The 8,627-nt window shown below is 40.1% G+C and overlaps 1 pseudogene; it reads right to left on the reverse strand.

Annotated features, from left to right (window-relative positions):
- Positions 1-3,621: 3,621 nt before the first annotated feature.
- Positions 3,622-7,700, reverse strand: LOC126951266 (metaxin-3-like; annotated as a pseudogene).
- Positions 7,701-8,627: the final 927 nt, after the last annotated feature.

Here is an 8,627-nt window from a genome sequence, read left to right on the forward strand (position 1 = left end):
TCTCAGCTCACTGCAAGCTCCGCCTCCCGGGTTTACGCCATTCTCCTGCCTCAGCCTCCCAAGTAGCTGGGACTACAGGCGCCCGCCACCTCGCCCGGCTAGTTTTTTGTATGTTTTAGTAGAGACGGGGTTTCACCGTGTTAGCCAGGATGGTCTCGATCTCCTGACCTTGTGAGCCTCCCAAAGTGCTGGGATTACAGGCTTGAGCCACCGCGCCCAGCCATGAACCTATTAGTTTTTTATTAGAGTTTTAATAATTTTCATTTAGTTGATTGATTTTAAAGTTATCAGAAATGTGTGTCTAAGAGTATTTGCTAGAGGCCTTTTTAGTGAAAAGTAATCTTATAGCTGATGGCAAATGTTTTTAGGAAAGAATTTAAAATAATATCTGTGGATTAAAAAAAGTCTTATAATAGCCATGGTTAAAATTTGATGAGAGTTTTTTTTTTGCCCGAAACCATACAATTGCAGGAAAATTAAACAACCTGCTCCTGAATGGTTTTTGGGTAAACAACGACATTATCACAGAAATCAAGAAATTCTTTGAAACTAATGAGAACAAGGATACAACAAAGCAGAATTTCTGGGACACAGCTAAAGCAATGTTAAAAGGAAAGCTTATAGTTCTAAATGCCCAGATCAAAAAGTTATAAAGATCTCAAATTACCAACCTAACATCACACACAGAGGAACTAGAAAAATAGGAGCAAACCAACCCCAAAGCCAGCAGAAGACAAGAAATAACCAAAATCAGAGCTGGACTGAATGAAATTGAGATGCAAAAAATAAAATAAAAAAAAATAAATGAATCCAGAAGTTTGTTATCGGAAAGAATAGTAAGATTAATAGATCATGAGCTAGACTAATAAAGAGAAAAAGAGAGAAGACCCAAATAAACACAATTAGACATGACAAAGGGGACATTGCTACTGACCTCACAAAAATACAAAAAACTATCAGACACTATTATGGACACCTCTATTCACACAAACTAGAAAACCTACAAGAAATAAAAAAATTCCTGGAAACATGTAACCTCCCAGGATTGAACTAGGAAGAAACAGAAACCCTGAACATGCCAGTAATGAGTTCTGAAATAAAGTAATAAAAGGCCTACCAAGTGGAAAAAGTCCAGGACCAGATATATTCATGACTGAATTCTACTGGATATATAAAGAAGAACTGGTACCATTCCTATCAAAACTTTCCAAAAAAATTGAGGAGACAGGACTTCTTCCTAACTCATTCTATGAGACCAACATCATTCTTTTTTTTTTTTTTTTTTTTCTTTTTTGAGAAAGAGTTGCTCTTGTAGCCCAGGCTGGAGTATGGTGGCACAATCTTGGCTCATTGCAACCTCTGCCTCCTGGGTTCAAGCAATTCTCCTGCATTAGCCTCCTGAGTAACTGGGATTACAGGTGTGCACCACCACACCTGGTTAATTTTTGTATTTTTACAGAGTTGGGGGGTTTCACAACGTTGCTCAGGCTGGTCTCGAACTCCTGACCTCAGGCGATCCACCCACCTCGCTCTCCCAAAGTACTGGGATTACAGGCACGAGTCACTGCACTTGGCCACTGGTAGTAATTTTATTAAGTGTAAATTAATATTTTAAGAAAATCTTATTGTTTTAACATAGGGGACCAATTTTTTTTTGTTTTGTATTAATGTAGTTTTAGCATTAAAGTTTAATTTTTAGAGAGATAAATAATTTTTTTAATTAGTCAATTTGATTATGCACAAAACTTAAAATAAAATTTTAAAATGAACCTTATTGTGACTTTTTTAGATCATTGATGACATGTTTGGACTTTTTGTCTTGCTTTATTTATGGTTGATCATTGAACAACAGAGGTTTGAACTGTGCAAATCTACTTACATATTAATTTTTTTCAACCAAACATGGATCAAAACAGCAGTATTAATGGGATGTGAACCCCTTGTATATGGAGAGCCAACTTATTGCATATGCAGGTTCTGCAGGGCAGACTGAGGGACTTGAATATGCATCGATTTTAGTATACATGGGGGTCCTAGAACCAATCTCCCTGTGTACACCAAGGGATGACTCTGTGTGTGTGTGTGTGTGTGTGTGTGTGTATTTTTATTATTATTATTATTTTTATTTTTTTGAGACGGAGTCTCGCTCTGTCGCTCAGCCTGGAGTGCAATGGCACTATCTCCGCTCACTGCAACCTCTGCCTCCCAGGTTCAAGCAATTCTCCTGCCTCAGCTTCCCGAGTAGCTGGAATTACAGGCGCCTGCCACCATGCCCGGCTAAGTTTTGTATTTTTAGTAGAGACGGGGTTTCACCATGCCGACCAGGCTGGTCTAGAGCTCCCAACCTCAGGTGATCTGTCCGCCTAGGCCTCCCAAAGTGTTGGGATTACAGGCGTGAGCCACCATGCCCGGTCTTTTTTTTTTTTTGAGATAGGCTGGAGTGCAGTGGTGTGATGATCTTGGCTCACCACAACCTCTGCCTCCTGGATTCAAGCGATTCTCCTGCCTCAGTCAGATAATTTTTTGTATTTTTAGTAGAGATGGGGTTTCACCATGTTGGCCAGGCTGGTCTGGAACACCTGGCCTCAAGTGATTTGCCTACTTTGGCCTCCCAAAGTGCTGTGCTGGGATTACAGGTGTGAGCCACTGTGCCCGGCCACCTGTATATATATATATATATATTTTTTTTTTTTAATAAGTAGTTATTTTAGGACAAAAATATAGCATATACAATTTTTTTTCATTTTTATTCAGAGACGGTTTCGCTCTATTGCTCAGGCTGGAGTGCAGTGGCATAATCATAGCTCATTGCAGCGTCAATGGCTCAAATGATCCTCCTGCCTCAGCCTCCTGTGTGTCTAGGACGGCAGGTGTGCCCCACCATGCCCGGCTAATTTACTTTTTACTTTTTATTTTTTATGAAGGCAGGGTCTTGCTATGTTGCCTGGGTTGGTCTTGATCTTTTGGCCTCAGGTGATCCTCCTGTCTCAGCCTCCCAAGGTGCTGGGATTACAAGTATGAGCCACCATGTCAGGCTGTTTTTTTTATTCTGTCGCCCAGGCTGGAGTGCAGTGGCGCGATCTCCGCTCACTGCAAGCTCCGCCTCCTGGGTTCACGCCATTCTTAAGCCTCAGCCTCCCGAGTAGCTGGGACTACAGGCACCTGCCACCACACCAGGCTAATTTTTGTATTTTTAGTAGAGACGGGGTTTCACCGTGTTAGCCAAGATGGTCTCGATCTCCTGACCTCGTGATCCGCCTGCCTTGGCCTCCCAAAGTGCTGGGATTACAGGTGTGAGCCACCACACCCGGCCAATATAAAATACTTTTAATCTTTTTTAATTAAAAATATATTTTCAAAAATATGTATTTTTTCATATTTACAACTTTTAATATATATTTTCCATTTATTGTTTTTTTAATTTTGCTTCCCATTTTGAAATAACCATTAAGTTAGATTAAAAACATTTGTTAAAATAAAGAGCATATTTTAAAAGTCTTTTTATAATTTTTAAATTAAAAACATTTGGAAATAAGCTATATATTTCATGAGTACTTATTATTTAATTTAACATAAGGAATTACTTTCTTCCTCTGCTGATGTCAATTTGAATGTTGGCAGTTTCCAAGGAGGAAGTTGAGGGTTTTGGTGAAGACTGTCATCCATCTCCAACGCTAAGCCTAAAATAACTATTTAGGATAGCATCGCAAAAGGAACGCAGGTTGGAGAGAGATTCCAGATGTTCTTGTAACTGAGCTTTAGGAAAGTGCACTTTATGCAGAGGTACAAGGAAACCAAACACATAGGTAACCACAGTAGAATGCGTATCTCCAAGGAAAAGCTGAGATGTTCACCATCTATCTGCCAGAAGATTTAGGCACGTCTTAGCATCTCTATATCCACGATTCCACTTCTCGCAGGTGGTAAAGGAGAGGCTCTCCTCTGGTCAGGAGAATCCGATCAGTGCTCTTGCAGACATTTTTCCAGACAGGATCAAACCCAAGGGAAAAGGAATCAATGAAGCAAACCAACACCATGGCTTTGTCACAGCAAAGTAATTGTTGCTTTCCACCCAGAATGCGTGAAGCGCTAGAGGAGGCAGCTTCTATTCAAAAAGAACAGTGAAAGCCAGTGTGTCTGCCTTTTGTTTGGCTGGAAATTCACAATAAACATTATATTTCTGTTTTCCTTAAAAGTTGAATATTTTTGCCAGCGAAGAAACAATTTTGTCTTCAGTTGTCAAAATTGATATATCTTCCCTTGAACCTCTCCAGTGGCTATCTATGACATTAACTTTCTTTTCTTTTCTTTTCTTTTTCTTTCTTTCTTTTTTTCTTTTGAGGTAGAGTCTCCCTCTTTCACACAGGCTGAAGTGCAGTGTCACGATCGCTGCTCACTGCAACCTCCGCCTCCTGGGCTCAAGGGATCCTCCCACTTCAGCCTCCAGAATAGCTGGGACCATTGGCACACGCCACCACACCTGGCAATTTTTTTGTATTTTTAGTAGAGATGGGGTTTTGCCATGTTGCCCAAGCTAGTTTCAAACTCCTGAGCTCAAGTGATCCACCGTCTGGGCTTCCCAAAGTGCTGGGAGCCACCACGCCTGGCCCAACATTAACTTTCAAGCGTGCACCAGATAATTTGGCATAAGCCATCACCACCACATGCTCGCTGTGTACTGATAGGAGCACCTAGCCGCCTCCCAGCCACTGAGCTCCAAGGAGCCACCATCTTGACAGGGCTGATGGTTGCTGCTCTTAAGTCTCTTTTAATCAACAGAATGGCTTTTTTTTTTCATTCCTTGTGTCATTTAGTTTTAGTTTTATGCCATTTATTCATTGAAGAAACTGGGTAATTTGTCACTTGTGATTTCCCACATCCTGGACTTGAATTTGTAACCTTGGGATGTCATTTAATATATTTCTCTATCCTCCGTGTAAACTGATACTATATTTCTCAGAGTTCTCCAAATAAACAGAAACAATAGAATACATAGAAATATAAGAGGGAATTTATTATGGGAATTGGCTCATGTGATTATGGAGGACAAAAAGTCCCACAATATGTCATCTGCAAGCTGGAGAACCAGGAACGCTGGTGGGTGGTAATTCAGTCTCAGTCTGAATGTCAGAGAACTGGGAGTGGGGAGGTAAGGGGAATGGGGGAGGATGAGTGTCACAGATCACACACATTTCTTTTTCTTATAAATTACCCAGTCTGTGGTATTCTGTTATAGCAACACAAATGGACTAAAATATACCGAAGATCTTGGTTCTTGGTGGCATTTGCTTTATCCCATTATATAAATATAATACTTTTGAGATGCCAATCCCAGTATTATTACCAGCAATAGGTTTACTGAATACTGCTTAAGATTTCTTTTTTTTTTCTTTTGAGACGGAGTCTCGCTCTGTCACCCAGGCTGGAGTGCAGTGGCGCAATCTCGACTCACTGCAAGCTCCGCCTCCCAGGTTCATGTCATTCTCCCGCCTCAGCCTCCCGAGTAGCTGGGACTACAGGCGCCCGGCACCGCGCCCGGCTAATTTTTTTGTGTTTTTAGTAGAGACAGGGTTTCACCGTGTTAGCCAGGATAGTCTCGATCTCCTGACCTCGTGATCCGCCCGCCTCGGCCTCCCAAAGTGCTGGGATTACAGGCGTGAGCCACCGTGCCTGGCAAGATTTCTTTATATTTGTTTTGTTCAGATATATCTCACTATATATTGTACAGCCTATATACACTGTCCCACTGTACGCTGTACACAATTATACTGTTTCAAAATTAGGTGAAAGAATTCTCTGTGTGGTTATGACACAGCTTGATAGACCAATGGGTTTTCATTCAGTTTTTTGTAAAATTTATTTTTAATTTCGTATATATTTTTATCAAAACTATAAAACAAGGCACGTTAGAAAGTTATAGCTTACATCCCTATCCTTTTTCCAATAGGTAATTATTTCTATTAGTTTTTATTTTAATACCTTTAAATTTTGAAACTGGAAGACAATATATATGCATATGCTTTTATTTTTATTCCATTCATACACAAAAAAATGCAATACTGTTAATACTCTTCTGTATGCTACTTTTTCTCATTTTCATTCTCTAACAATTTATACAGATATTCTTTTTTTTTTTTTTTTTTTTTTTTTTTTTTTGAGATGGAGTCTCGCTCTGTTGCCCAGGCTGGAGTGCAAAGGCACTATCTCTACTCACTGCAACCTCCGCCTCCCAGGCTCAAGCAATTCTCCTGCCTCAGCCTCCCAAATAGCTGGAATTACAGGTGCCCATTGTGATGCCTGGCTAATGTTTGTATTTTTAGTAGAGACAGGGTTTCACCATGTTGGCCAGGCTGGTCTCGAACTCCTGACCTCAAATGATCCGCCCACCTCAGCCTCCCAAAGTGCTGGGATTACAGGCGTGAGCCACCGTGCCTGGCCTTATAAAGATATTCTTAATTTTTTTTTTTTTTTAGCAGCTGAATAGTAGTTCAGTGCATGTATGTACCATTCATTGTCTATTCACCCGTTCTCTGCAGATAGAGATGTGGACTGCTTATAGTCTTTCATGATTACAAAATGTGCTGTAATAAATAGCCTTGAGCAGTCATCCTTTTGTGGTTTTGGCATTGTATTCTCAGATGCAGATACTTGGAAGAATGGTTGCTTGGGCAGAGTAAATACATATGTAATGTTGCTAGATGTTGTCAAATCCCCCGCATAGTTGTACCATTTACATCTCCATCAGCAATACAGGAAAGTACCTATTTCTCCACTGTCCCACCAACTCAGAGTGTCAAGTTTGGGATTTTTGCAAAAATGATAGATGAGCAGTGGTATCTCCGTTTAGTTTTAATGTGCATCTCTTTTACTATTTCTCTTAATATGAGCAAAGTGAACATCTTTTCATATATTTAAGAGCCATTTTCATTTGTTTTTCTGTAATTTCCCCATTTTTCTAACAGGTTGTCAGAACAGGATTTTACATATTAGGGATGTTGGTATTTTGTGATATAAGTTACAAGTATTTGGTCTCAATTGTTTATTTAACTTTTGACTTTCCATACAGTATTTTGCACATACAATTTTAAGAATATTTAAGTAGACAAAGTTACCCATTTTTCCTTTATTAAATCTGAATATGGAATCACAGTTAGGAAAGTCCTCGTCATTTCCAGATTGTGAAAAAAATTAACCTATAGTTTTCTCTAATTTTTAAATTTTATATATATATGTGTATATATATATATATATATTTTTTTTTTTTTTTTTTTTTTTGAGACGGAGTCTCGCTCTGTCGCCCAGCCCAGGCTGGAGTGCAGTGGCGCGATCTCGGCTCACTGCAAGCTCCGCCTCCCGGGTTCACGCCATTCTCCTGCCTCAGCCTCCCGAGTAGCTGGGACTACAGGCGCCCACAACCGCGCCCGGCTAATTTTTTGTATTTTTAGTAGAGACGGGGTTTCACCGTGGTCTCGATCTCCTGACCTTGTGATCCGCCCACCTCGGCCTCCCAAAGTGCTGGGATTACAGGCGTGAGCCACCGCGCCCGGCCAAATTATATATATTTTTTGACAATGAATACCTAAGAAGTTTTTCTCTAATATTTTATGACTTTACTATTTTTATGTTTAGATATTGACCGATTTGGAATTTATCCTAATATAAAGAATGAAGAATTAATCCAGTTTTACCTTTATCCACATGATTATCGGTCATCCCAACACCACTTGTGTTAGGTCATTCTTGGATTGCTATAAAGCAATATCTAAGACTGTGTAATTTATTCTTATTTTTATTATTTTTGAGATGGGGTCTTGCTCTATCACCCAGGCTGGAGTGCAGTGGCACGATCTTGGCTCACTGCAACCTCTGCCTCCTGTGCTCAAGCAAATCCTCCCACCTCAGCCTCCTGAGTAGCTGGGATTACAGGTGCCCGCCACCGCACCTAGATAATTTTTGTATTTTTTGTAGATAGAGATGGGGTTTCACCATGTTACCCAGGCTGGTCCCGAACTCCTGAGCTTAAGTGATCCACCTGCCTCAGCCTCCCAAAGTGCTGGAATTGCAGGCGTGAGCCACAGCGCCTGGCCTCTCATCTGCTAGTTTCTGATGGTTTTTTCACTTCATCCCACGGAGACCAGGAAATAGTCCTGCCGGTCTCCTCCATCGTAGTGCTAGTCAAACTGTGGTTACAGACTGGTGCCAGTCCATGAACTGTGGCTACCAGATGCAACAAGGTGGATGCTTGCTCCAAAATATAAATCAATGCATTATTTCTTTCACAGAGAAAATCATGCTTTAAAAAAAAAAAAAAAAAAAAAAAGGCAGTGGAGTCTAAATATGCGCTCAGTGACACAGGAGAATGGCTACTTTGAGTAGCACTGACCTAAGCATCACAGTCAATATGGAAACTTACAAATATATATAAAACTTGGAATTTCAATACTGGAAAATACACTTTTTGAAGTGCACATGGAATGTGCATAAAAGTAGATATTTTAGGCCAAAAGAAAAAACCTCAATCAAATACAAATAACACAAATAGCATTTTCTGACTACAATGCAATAAAGCTAGAAACTGATAATAATAATAAAGTTTCTACCACTGGGAAGTTTTTAAAAATGCACAT

This window comes from Macaca thibetana, chromosome 1 (assembly GCF_024542745.1).
Source record: "Macaca thibetana thibetana isolate TM-01 chromosome 1, ASM2454274v1, whole genome shotgun sequence".
Classification (NCBI taxonomy): Eukaryota; Metazoa; Chordata; class Mammalia; order Primates; family Cercopithecidae; genus Macaca; species Macaca thibetana.